Source organism: Spermophilus citellus, assembly GCF_964194105.1.
Source record: "Spermophilus citellus genome assembly, chromosome: 10".
In the NCBI taxonomy this organism is placed as follows: domain Eukaryota; kingdom Metazoa; phylum Chordata; class Mammalia; order Rodentia; family Sciuridae; genus Spermophilus; species Spermophilus citellus.
The window spans coordinates 23,642,412-23,655,865 of NC_138197.1; positions in this window are offsets into that span (position 1 = coordinate 23,642,412).

A 13,454-nucleotide genomic window follows, 5' to 3' on the forward strand; every position below is an offset into this window, starting at 1 on the left:
GCGCCGAATCCTAGCCACTAGACCACCAGGGAAAGACGGGCGGCCCGCCCAGGTGCGCCTTCTCATGCTGGCTGCTGTCCTCGGAGGCACTTGAGAGACCCAAGGCGCCCCCGTGGGAAGGCTAGAGCCCCGGGAGCCGGGCCACTCCTCAGTGCCGAGAGCGCGTCCGCCACCACACTACCGCCCAACGCCTCCCACCCGCCCAGGCCTGGACGAGTCTCTGGGCGGAGGCCAAGCACAAGGAGCCCGCCCCGGTTCCGCCCGGTCCAGCTTTCGCACCACCTGGCCAGCGCCGAGCGCACCCTCAACGCCACGGCGGCTTCTGGCCCGGAATCGGCCTCCTCGGCCCTTGGCGAGCGGCAAGCCCACAGTCCTCTCCCTGCGGAGGTCGCGGCTGCTCGGGGACTCGCCGGCTCCGGACGCCACCGCGCGGGGGGCTCATTGCCGTAGGCGCCAGCTCAGGAGCGCAGAGCCAGACGCCGGCGCAGGACGTCTCTGCCGCTCGAGTCCCTGCGCTCGGCCTTTGAGCGCCCCCGTCGCGCGGACCCGCCCGTCCGCACCGAGCCCGAAGTGGGGAGAAGCCCTCGCGCCCCGCGGGCAGCGCACCTCGGCGCTCGCGCCCCCAACGCCGGTCAGCTTGCGGAGGTCCCGGGGCCGCGGGGGAGGGTGCGATCCCCAACCGCGGCTCCCGCCGGTCCGCCCGTCCCGCGCCCGGGTCTCCGCCGGACTCACGGCCAGCAGGCGGGTCTGGGTGCCAGTGCTGGGCGAGGCTGCAGGGAGCTGTGGCTCCCTCCCCGCCGCTGCTGAACGCGCACGCCGCCTGTCCTGCGGCCTTCGCCGGCCTCCCGGGCCTCCTTCCCTTCCTCCCGCTTCCTCCCCTCCCCTGCCTCCTCTGCCTCCCGCTTCCTGTTCAGCGACTGTTTGCCTGAGAAGTACCTGTAGGGAAAACGAGCGCGTCCCCTCCCGAGAGTCTCTGGGCCAAGACACCTACGCCAACGAGCCCTTCGAGGGCTCCCCCGCGGAAACCGAGGCGCTGCCTGTGCCCGAGTGCGGCTGCCGACGACAGAACACAGGCGACTACGCTTCGAGGTTCTGCCCCTCGCAGCAACGTGTTGGTGGCGAAAGACTCGGCGAAGCAGCCATGATCGCCGCAGCAAGGACAACGACGGGCTCCGGGGGAGCCCTGGTGTAGGGCTAACTGGGAGGGAGCCCTGGTGTAGGGCTAACTGGGAAGCCAAGGACCCGGGGGGCCCGGCGCTCCGGCTCCTCCTGCGGGGCTTCCAGCTCCCGAGTGCGCCCGGTGCTCCGGGGCCCACTCTCCCGCTGTCGGAGCTGCAGGAGCCGGTGGCTTCGGGGCTCCCGGAATGTGTAAGGCACCTCTGCGAGCTGCGGGCCTCGCAGGCCCGTTCCGCAGCGTCAGCCCTCGGTACTCTTGGCTCTGGCCAAATGCTTGTTCTTCCCAGTCCAACCCGGCACAGCAGGGTCCTCCACCCCCGCCCCCGCCCTCTCCCCCACTCCCCAAAGCCTGTACCGGCTCCTCAGCGCCTCCTCCCAGCCCTCCTGGCAAAGGAAACCCCGACGAGTTCCCGCCACTGTCACTTATTCTTTCGGACTCAGTTGAAGTCTGCGACTAAATCGCGCCTTGGTGGTTTTGGACACCACGGGCAGCAAAGGGGTTTGGCTGCTTTTAAAGATCAGATGAGATTTCAACATTTCAAAACTTAGAGGAGGGAGCTAAGGCAGGGCGGGCGGGGCGGGGGGGGGGATTTAAGGCCTTGGACGCCCAAGCTAGAAAAGCTGGACGGTCTCAGATCCATAGGCTAAGCCCCCACCTCAAGAAACAACGCGCGGGGAGAGGAAACACTATCCAAAGCTAACGCTAGGGAGGAAATAATAAAGGTCAGAGCAGAAATCAATGCCAGGGAAAAGAGAAAAATAATAGAGAAAACCAAAGAAACAGAGCTGGATTTTTTTGAAAAGACGGATAATATCAATAAAGAAAAGAAGACCACAGCCATTAAGAGAATCAGAAATGAAACAGAGATTCCAGGCACTACAGACTTGTAATACTAACAAAATAATAAGGAGAAACTTTGGAACATTCTCTGTACTCATAAATATGACAACCTAGATGAACTGGGGGAATTGCTCAAAACTACAAACTACCGCATCTCGCACAATACCCAAGAGATCATCTGGAGCACTCCACCATGATGGAAGAAATTGGATTCTGACTTTTAAAATAGCCAGAAAAGATATCTCCAGGTCCAGGTGATTTCACTGGAGAATTCTGCCAAGGGTTTAGGAAGAATTACCACCAGTTCTGTGTAGTCTCTTCCAGAAGATGGAGGGGGCGGGAACACTTCCCAACTATTTCTTTGAAGCTTTCATGGACCTGAATCCAAAACCAGACAAAGAAATATACAACAACAAAAACTACAGATGAATATCCCTAATGAATATCTATGTTAAAACAACTTAACAACATATTAGCAAATATGACTCAGCAATATAGAAAAAGAATTATAAACCATGACCACGTGGAGTTTATTCCAGGGATACAGGGCTGATTCTCCAGAAGAACTTGAAAACTGTCTCCAGAAGAAAACCCACATAAGTCTACCAATCCACGAATAGAAAGCCAGTGGCACTCAATCCCAGCACCACCAAAAAGAAAAAAAAAAAAGACAATGCTGTTGACAGAGTTCGACACCCCTTTCCTGGTGAAAACTGTAATACCAAAGGCTAAACACTGGGTTCCATTCATACATCATGTTGAAAAGAATAAATCACAGGAATGGAAGTCGATTAGAGGTGGCCAGGGGTTAAAGAGGAAAGGAGAGGCCATCCTGAAGAGATGAGACTATCATTCCAAAAGGGCCTCAAGGGGGCTGGGGTGGCAACTCAGTAGTAAAATGCTTGCCTAGCATGTGTGAGGCACTGGGTTTGATGCTCAGCACCACGTATAAATAAACAAAAATAATGTTCTATCAGCAACTAAAAAAAAATAAAGTTTAATTTAAAAATAGGGTGCCTCGTGGTGGACTTTTGTGGTGGTGATGAAAATATTCTTGCTTATATCAATGTCAGTGTCCTGGTACTATACTACATGCAATATTTTAAAAAACACCACCATTTTGTAAATACCACCAAATGTTACAATTTAAGGAAACTGGGTAAAAGCTACAAGGGATCTCTCTGTATCAGTTCTTAAGATAGTATGTGAATTACTTTTAAAAAAAACACACATGTACTAAATGAAATCTAAGTATATTTCTCCTTGTTTGTCCTAGACGTTGTTTAGAAAACATTAAGGCAAACAAAACTTCCCAGCACCCTTGATACCCTTGAAGATAGCGCCAATAACACCAGGCTTTGCACCTTTTTTTAAAATGAAGAGTTTAAAGTGTTCACTGATCCCTACTGTTCTTCTTTGAGGACTGTCCACAGTAGATAAAGAGAAAGTCTGCCATCCTGGCAAGTTCACAAAGAAAAGGTGATTGATAGCATTGGAAGTAACTTGGAATATGATTTGTCATCATTCCTGGGGGAGATAAATTTGTAAAATATACAAAAATTAGAAGTATCAAGTAAACACTGTGATGTAGCAATTGCACGGCCAGTTCTCTGCACCACGGAAATGATGTAGTGGTACAAGAATGATGGGCAGCATTATTCTTCAACATAAAATCTCGAACCAACCCAATTTCAAAACCATTTGGAAAAGGTCAAAGAAAACTGCAAAAACTAAGAAAGAAAGGTTGTTTTCTCTTTTTTTTCCTTTTTAAAAGGAATAGGACAATCATATTGGGGATGGCACTGGTGACCCCCTCCTGGGGCTCGGGTACTAGTGTACCTGTCCACTATGCTGCTGATGAAAAACAAGAGAACCATCCCAGAGTTGACCTCAGTGGTGGCAGCCTGTGCATAAAGGCAGAACAAGAATGAGATGGCCCTGCACTGCAGGGTGGCGCGGTCCCTAGCGCCCTGTGGTTGCCAAAGAGCTGATTGCTAAGGAGCTGTAAGCGTCCCTGGGTGGGCTCGAACCACCAACCTTTCGGTTAACAGCCGAATGCGCTAACCAATTGCGCAACAGAAACACAGCGGGTCCCCTACCTGGAGTCCATAGGATCCAGTTCGCACTAAGCCGCTTTCCCCCAGGCTATGCGCCGCGGCTCCTGCAGAATCCGGGGCAAATTCCCACAGTTCAGAAAAGCCCCGGATCAGCGCGGCGAGTTGGAAACCTGACCCTCGGCGGATTCCGAGGCCAGAGAGCAGCAGAATGGCCTCCACCCCGAGCTGCCAGGCGCTGATTTCAAAAGCTGACGCCCGGGAGATGCCCGCTGGGCTCCGGGGTCGACGCTTCTTCCTCGTCCCGCCCTGAGTGGGCCTGTCCCCACCGTAGCGCGCCGCCCTGGGACGGGCCGCAGGGTCAGTCCTTTAAAGGACCCTGAGAAGGGAAACGCGAGCGTTTTATCCCAGGCCAAGGTCTTTGCACGAAGCTTCGGCTCGGCCAAGTTTCTAGGCCTCCATGGAGGCGGAAGCCGGGAAGACCCGGTGCACCCGAGCGCTCATGGAGGCTCATGGGCTCATGGAGGCTGGGGTGGGCGCCGGGTGGGCGCGGGCGAGAGCAGCGACCGAGAGGCCGAAGGCCTCGGCCAGGAGCACGAAGGGGCGGAGGGGCCCGACCAGCGGGAGACTTCAGCGAGACAGCAGGCTGCGTCAGGGCCGGGTCCCCAGGGACCAGAACTGAGTTTCATTGTGGCCGAACCGGAGCAAAAGAGGGGGAAACGGACGGTGGCGAGCAAGACAGGCGACGACCTGCTGCTGTGAACACGGAGCCGCGGAGTAGCACCCCTGAGCGACGTCCACCATAGGGACGGAGGGGGGGCCGCCGAGCTACGTCTACCACCCAGACTGAGAAGGCGCCGCCCGTCCTCGCCCGCGCCGCGCGCCGTGACCCTCTAGTGGTCAGTACTCTGCGCTGTGGCGGCAGCAACCTCGCTTCGAATCCGAGTCACGGCCGGCCCTGCACTCACGTGGCACCACTTGTCTTTCAATCCTCACCGCCGCATCCAATGCCAAACTTGCAAGTGGCTCCAGAGCTCTCTGGTCTGGAGAGAGAAAGGAAGCCTCGTCCTTGGCCAGGGCTCGGTCATCAGAGAACCCGAGGATTGAGGTGCTGCCTCTGATGCAGTGGTTGTGGTCCACCTCCTTTTTCTGGTTCACGTATTGCAGTCATCCGTGGGGTCGTTTTAGGCCAAATAAGAAACTAGATGAGATTTGCACTCCAAGGAGGCTTTGGAAACAAGGTCGAATAACCGTAGTAACATGTGCATTTAGTGAATGACCTTCCCCAACCAAGTGTGTGTGTGTGTGTGTGTGTGTGTGTGTGTGTGTGTGTGTGTGTGTGTCTGTCGGGGGTGGGGGGACAATAAAAACCGAAGTGCAGCTCACAGATTAAATTGCACCCATCCTCAGTTCATGGCCCGGTGGATCGCGTCCAACAGGAACCCTCTTCTAGGGCAAGTGACAGAAAATTTCCATCAGCTCAGGAAGTCTGTAGAGTCTATTCTCCGTCCATCCCCACAACCTCACTGAAGGGAATCACCACTATGTTTTCTATCTCCAGGGTTAGTTTTGCTTTATTCTTGAAATTCTCCATCAAATACCCATACTTTTTGGCCAATGGTTTGCATTTGGGTTTTTTTTTTTTTTAATGCAGCATAAAGTTTCTGCTATGCATCCATTTGTTGTCACGATCAGTGTTTTGGTGTTGTCCCAAAATGTGAATAAAGTAAAGTGGATGGAGACCGGTTATTTCTAGTTGCAGCCCTGGAGAATAAGGTGGCTATGAACATTCCTGTAAGGGTCCCTTTGAGGCCTTGTGCATTCATTTCTTTAGAGTACAAACCTAGTGAGGGAATTGCTGGGTCATGGGGCAGGTGTATTTTAAACTTCATGTGAAGCTAGCAAATGGTTTTCAGGATGTTTGCACTGTCTTACTCTCTCACCACAAGAAAAGATACTAATTATTTTTGTTTTCATTTTTAATACTTTGTTTTCTTTTTAGACATACATGATGGTAGAGTGTTTTTTGTATATTACACATACCTGGAGTATAACTTCCCACTGTTGAGGTCATACATGACGTGGAGTTACACTGGTTGTGTATCCATATGTGAGCAAAGGAAACTTAGGTCCGATTCCTTGTACTCTCCTCTTCCCATTCTCCTCCCTTCCCTTCATTCCCCTTTGTCTAAAGCTATATATATATATATATATATATATATATATATATATATATATATATTCACCTTCTTTTTACCCATTCATTTGTTGAAGGGTACATTAGGCTGGTTTCATAGATTAGCTGTTGTGAATTGAGCTGCCAACAAATTGATGTGCATCTGTCACTGTAGTATGCTGATTTTAAGTCCTTTGGATGTATACCAAGGAGTGGGATAACTGGGTCAAATGGTGTTTCCATTCCAAGTGTTCTGAGGAATCTCCATACTGCTTTCCAGAATGGTTGCACCAAATTGCAATCCTGCCAGCAAAATATGAATGTACCTTTTCCCCCACATCCTCACCAACATTTGTTGTTACTTGTATTCATGATAATTGCCATTCTGACTGGAGCAGGAGGGAATCTCAAGAGAGGTGAAAGACCTCTCTTGTATGTCTTTTGGTAGTATGGCCATTTTGACAATATTAATTCTGCATGTCCAAGAACATGGGAGAAATTTCCATTTTCTAAGGTGTTCTTCAATTATATTCTTTAGTGTCCTATAGTTTTCATTGTAGAGGTCTAATGTATATGTCTATGCATATACTTGGGAATCTCTATTTTTTGAAGATAGTTTTCCTAGTGCCTCTTTCAATTGATTCATCATTTATGTATAGGACTGCAATTTATTTGTGGGTGTTAATTTTATATCCTGCTCCTTTGCTGAATTCATTTATGAGTCCTAGAAGTTTTCTGGTAGAGTTCTTTGGGTCTTCTGTGCAAAGAATCATGTCCTCAGCAAACAAGGATAATTTGAGTTTTTCTTTTTCCCATTGGGAGAGAAGATACAAATTCTTGTAAGCTCATGTTTTTAACTATCTCTTAAAAGTGACCCATTCGGGTGGGTGTGTAAGAGTATATTACCGTTATTTTCCTGAATGAGCAATGATATTGAGTTCCTTTCTTATTTCTTTTGGTCATGTAGAAATGTTGTTGGAGAGATGCTGATCAGTGTCTTTCCACCTTCCTTTGCTTTTTTGTTACCAGGGATTAAACCCAGGGTGCTTTACCACTGAGCCTCATCCCCAGCCCTTTTTATGTTTTAAATTTTGAGATAGGGTCTCACTAAGTTTCTTAGGGCCCTACTGAGTTGCTGAGGCAGGGCTCAAACTTGCCATCCTCCTGCCTCAGCTTCTAGTGTTGCTGGATTTCAGGCCTGGGTCCCCACACCCACCTTGTTTCCCGTCTTTTTTCATAACCTTTTACTATTAGACACATTTAAATTTGTGAAAGATAGAGTAGACAGTACACAGAATTTCTATACACTCCACACCCGGCTTCCCCTAGCCTTTAACATCTTACATTAGAATGATACCTTTGTCCCAAGTAAAGCATAAATACATTTGCTACTAGGAGTAGGATACACTCAGGAGATAATGGAAGACAAAGAGGGCCTTGCTCAGAGAAACCACTGTCATGTGTCCTGAACTAAGGAGGATTGCCTTTGTCTTATGCACCCAAGATCCAAGAAATATGTTAACTGATCAGGGATATGGAATTTAGAACTGATATAGAAAAACAAAGTCATTTGAAGCAGAACAGTCTAGTTATAAAAGGCAGAAAGAGATTTAAGGACATGCAAATAAATTATACATTAAAAAAAAACAGGAACCACACGATGAGGTGGTAAAAATGGGTCTAACTAGACCACGAATCCCCAACACAACACCTGCCCATCAGAATAGACCTAGTTCACTCATTTTGAATATAAAAGCAAATTCCAGCTGTAGAAGTTAATCAGACAGAAAAAGATCAGACCATAAGACAGTGCTATTCTGTAAGAGGCTGCTTGTAAGTACAAGGGTGAACACTGGACAAAAGCAAATGGCTGGTAGAAAGAGAAACAACATCCTATGGCTCCACCAACCACTGTTCCTCCCTGAACCAGCCTCTTGGGTGGCCAAATAGGGTGTGGGGGCAGGCAGAATTCCTGGGAACTGTCCTTTATTGGCTCTTGTGTAAGTCTCTGTTAGACATGAGAATCTCAAAGCAAGATTCAATCCTAGGTCCTTTCCAGGGATGCAGAAGGGAAGGAGAGAGGAGAGAAGCTCCATTACCACTCAGATGCAGAATAACCCAGGGACATAGCCAAGAGTGCAGCTGGGTTCTGAAGGTCTTTGGGGAAAACACCTGACACGGGTATCAAGGTCAGGAGGATGGGGCTTGGGAGGCAGTGTTACAGGGTTGGGGCCTGGTGGGAATTGAGGCCCTGTGAAGACCCCTTCAAACAACCCGTGAGTTTATGGAAGGGAAAGGAAAAGAGAGAGGGAGTGGGTCCCCTCAGAGAGGAGAGGGACAGAGTGCCTCTCCTGCATTCCAGGTTTATTGGGGATCCTGAGAGTCCCGCTCAGGTCCACCTCTTCACTTTTGACTGACAGTAGAATGACATCAGACTGGCACATGCCCTCTGCCATGACAACTCTAGGTCACTTTGGCCCATGCTGACAGTTTCTAAGTGGACCCTTGGCCATAAATTTTTGCAGATTTTAAGATTAGAGGGAATTATCCTTTACTCCCTGAGTTCTGAGCCTCGCCTGTTGAAAGGGTCAGAAACCCCCCCCCCAGGGTAACTTGTGCTGCTCTTATGGACTTTACTTCCAGCCTGCATTTCTCCTGCAGGTATGGCAGGCAGTTCGCTGAGAAATTTGACAAATCCTGTCCATGAAAGTCAGGCAGGGCTGCAGGGAAATTGCTTCTGGAAAAAGAAAGCCTATGTGAATCAGCACAGTGGAGCCTGTGTGTGGCATTATTCCCTTACCCTCGTGTTCCTGCCACTCATCAGCCCCTAGAAGCCGCCAGCCATGGCAGGGCAGGGGCTATATAGATTAACAAGCGAGGACATGACCTTTCCGTAGGTTCGCTGCAGATAAAAGACCAGGGACCGAAAACGGGTAAATTTCTGGTGTTTTCCTATAGCGGGTCTCCACCCCGTTGTCCAGAGCCTGCTGCAGACTTGGGCTTCTTCAAGCCAGATGGTTTTCTTCATAGTGACATCCGTATATTATTGCTTTCCGCGTCACCAGTATGGAGCAAGTCTTGTGACCCCAAGCATTGGTGGTTCAATGGTAGAATTCTCGCCCGAGACCCGGGTTCGATTCCTGGCCAATGCACACCTCAGCCTTCCCTCCCCTGGTCTCCAGCAACCCTGGTCAGGAAAGACCACAAAGACCACGACCCTCAGGGTCATTTCCCAATTGCCACACAGGGCTGCTAAGCAGTGTCAGTTTGCCTGTCCTCCCCTCCTTCCCATCTGTGCTCTGCAAACCCTCGCAACCCTTTTTTCTGGGTTCTGGAGGCTCCTGGGCACGGATTCACTTCCTGCACTTGGACAGGTCACTGGGCCCGCTTCTCCCTGCAGAAGGGGACCGGGAAGGGAACGCCTGACGGCAGCGCCACGGGACCCTGTGCGCACGCCGCGCGGGAGGCGCGGAGCCCAGACCCACTTGCGCCGCGGGTTCTGCGCGTGGCCATGGCTGGCTGCACAGCCGCCCCTGGTACCTGGTGGTCCCGATCAAAGTCAGTCCGCGGCGTCTGGGGAAAGTTCAGGGTGGCCCCTGAGCGCGGCCAGGGGGACGCCCTTCTAACCCTCCTGCTTTCGCCCCCGGACGGGCGCCCTGCCTTCTGAGCAGCGTTTGGAACCCCTGCGGCTCTGCAGCCCGCCCCGCCCCCCACGGCCTCGGGCCGCGTGGGATTGGAGGAGGAGCCTGGGACCAGCCAAGCTGAGTCCTGTCTGTGGACCCCGCCAGTTTTCACCCTCTCTTTGCCTGCACAAGCCTGTGTGGGTCTCAGCCAGTCCAAGTGCTGCCCACTCCAGCGCACTGACCAAGGGCCACTGGTCCTTTACTCTCTTGAAAGGGCCTCAGGAAGAGCTCAGAGGGAGACGCCAGGACAACAGAACTGAGTAGGTTTCTCCCCTTTCTGTGTCCTCTGTCCTGCCTCTGAAGGTCAGCCGCACGCACACCGCAGTGCCGTAATTGGCTCCAGTCTGTAGGGCATCTCTCCTGCCCTTCTCCTCCTGCCCTGCTCCTCCTGCCCTGCTCCTCCTCCTCCTGCTCCTCCTGCCCTGCTCCTCCTCCTCCTGCTCCTCCTCTTCCTCCCCCTCCTCCTCCTGACCCTGCTGTTCCTGCCCTGCTCCTCCTCCTCCTCCTGCCCCTCCTCCCTCTCCTCCTCCTCCTCTTGCCCCAGCTCCCCTTCCCCTCCTCCTCCTGCTCCTCTTCCTCCTCCTGCTCTCCTCTTCCTGCTCTCCTTCTCATACACCTGGTCCTCCTCCCTGTCCTCCTCCACCTGCTCCTCCTTCTCCTCCTGCCCCTGCTCCTCCTCCTACCCTGCTCATCTGCCCTGCTCCTCCTCCTCCTCCTGCCCCTGTTCCTCCTCCTCCTTCCTGCTCCTCCTCCTCCTGCCATTGCTCCTCTTCCCCGCGCCCCTTCTCCTCCTCCCTCTCCTGCCCCTGCTCCTCCTCACCTTCCTTCCCCTCTTCCTCCTCCTCTCCCTCCTCCTCCATTTCCTCCCCTTGCTCCCCCTACTCCTCCTCTTCCCCACCATCCTCCTCCTCCTGGCCCTCCCCCTCCTCCTGCCCCTGCTCATCCTCCCCTTCCTTCTCCTCTTCCTCCTCCTCCCACCCCTCCCCCTCCTCCTCCTCCCCCTCCTCCTCCTGCCCCTGCTCCTCCTCCTCTTACTTCCAGTCTTCCTCCTCCTCCTGCCCCTCTCCTCCTCTTCCTCCTCCTCCCATCTGCCTCCTTATACCCCTGCTCCTCCTCCCCTTCCTTCCCCTCTTCCTCCTCCTCCCTTTCCTCCCCTTGCTCCCCCTCCTCCTTCTCCTCCTCCCACTCCTCCTCCTCCTGCCCCTGTTCCTCCTGCCCCCTCCCCCTCCTCCTTCTCCCCCTCCTCCTCCTCCTGCCCCTGCTTCTCCTCCCCTTCCTTCCCCTCTTCCTCCTCCTCCTGACCCTCCCCCTCCTCCTCTTCCTGCCCCTGCTCCTCCTCCCCTTCTTTCCCCTCTTCCTCCTCCTCCCTTTCCTCCCCTTGCTCCCCCTCCTCCTCCTCTTCCCCCCCATGCTCCTCCTCCTCCTCCTGCCCCTGCTCCTCCTCCCCTCCTCCCTTTCCTCCAACAGGGCCTGGGAGCCCTGTTTCCTTGCTGGGTGAATCATTCCTCCAGAGCTGATTTTGAGGAGATGGTCTGCAGCCCAGGCTAGTTCATCACCCTGGGTCATTTCTCTGGTTTTGGTACTGTGCTAAAACTTGCCTCATAAAACAGTTAAGAAGTTGTCTGGGTTTATATTTTGTGGAAGAGATTGTAGAGAAAATTGGCTATCACTTCTTTTTTAAGTGTCTGGTAGAATGAATAAAAATTACCTAGACTCCGGGCTCTGTTTTGGGAGGTTGTTCCTTGCAGATTCAATTTCTTTAATATGTGAAGACTTATGTGGATGGTCTGTGTGGCCTGTGAGCTTTGGTAGACTGTGTCATCGCAGGTGTTGGCATGGTGAGCAGAGAGTTGTTTTAATAGGCCTCTACTCTCCTGTCAAGGCCTGTGACATGAGTAGTTTGGCCCCTTTCCTTCTTCTGGATATTGGCAATCTGTGTCTTCTCATTGTTTGGTTATTCATTGAGAAGTTGTGGATTTTTGTTGATCATTTCAAGGAACTACCTTTTGGTTTCACTGGTTTTCTCTACACTTTCTCTTTTGTCCATTTCAGGACGTCTGATGTAATCTTGGTTTCTTTGGCATATCTGGGATTAAAATCTGCTCTTCTGCTTAGAGTTCTTGAATGGAAGCTTAGATGATACTTTTGGATTTTTTCATTGTTGACGTGTGCATTCATTGCTGTGAATGCACCTGTGAGCATTGGCCTTGTTCTATTGCTGTTTATTTACTTATTTACTTAATGTCATTAGAGATTGAACCCGAAGCACTTTACCACTGTGTGGGAGGCCAACCTTACACATGACTGAGTTACACTCCCAGGATGGGTGCTGAGGTGCTCATTCACAGAAATGTGGCACCCTTCTTGGGTGTGAGGGTTGGTGTCTCGTGCATGGGTGTGTCTTGCTACAGCCCCATGGGTGAAGCTACACTCACCTGTTCCTTTGTAATATAACCCCTTGCCCTGTTTAGGATAGAATCTTCCATGGAAGTGCCATGTGTGTGTCCCCTCCTCTTACTGTGCCCTTGGATGTGGCCTACCCAGGTGTCAGTCAACCTGCTGACAGTGGACATCATGAAGATACTCAGCCCCCTGAAACCTGAATCCTTGCCTCATTTGAATAGCTTCTCCTCAATAAAAGAGGTCAGCATGTGCTCTTGCTCCATGGACCCTTAAGGTCATAGGAGCCGTCACAGCGACCCCAAAGAAAAAGGTATTTGTGTCTCTTGTGTGGTTATTTTGTGCAGCCCAGTTAGCCCAGTTTAACTGGAGTGACCCCTGAGCCTTTTAGTGGCGAGAACAGAAACCCAGCACCACTGTGTTACATCCTGAACCCTTTTTTCACTTTTATTTTGAGACAGCTTCTCCCTAAATTGCTAAGGCTGTCCTTAACTTGTAATCTTCCTGCCTCAGCCACTCAAGTGTCTGGGATTACAGGAGCACCACTGGGCCTGACTCTATTGACATACTTGTATTTTCATTGTCATGTATTACAAATATTCAATATCTCCTGAGACATTTTGTTGCATCTATTGTAATGAAGGATTATGTTTTCATTTGCAAATTTGGATGTTTCCAGCTACCTTTCCCTTAGAGATTTCTTATTGAGTTTCATTGTTCCTGAGAGCATGCTTTGTATGATTTCTATTGCTTTCTATTTGTTGAAGTGTGTTTTATGGGCCAAAATGTGCAGATTGTGGTGAGTATTTCACATGAGCTAGAGAAGAACATGTTTCTTCCTTGTCGAATGAGGTGATCTATAAACCTCTGGTGGTGCTGCCAGTTCAACCTTATCCTCTTTGATTTTCTACCTGCCGGATCTGTCCACGACCCATTGAGTGAGGCTGAAGTCTCCAACTATAGCCGCACATTTGTCTATACCTCCTTGCCCTTCTTTCAGGTTTTGCCTGACATAATCGGACACTCTCCTGTTAGAGACTCTATTATTAAGAACCGCATCATCTTCTTGGGGGAACTGACCACTTTATCATTAAGTAATATCCTTCTTTACCCCTGGTGACTTT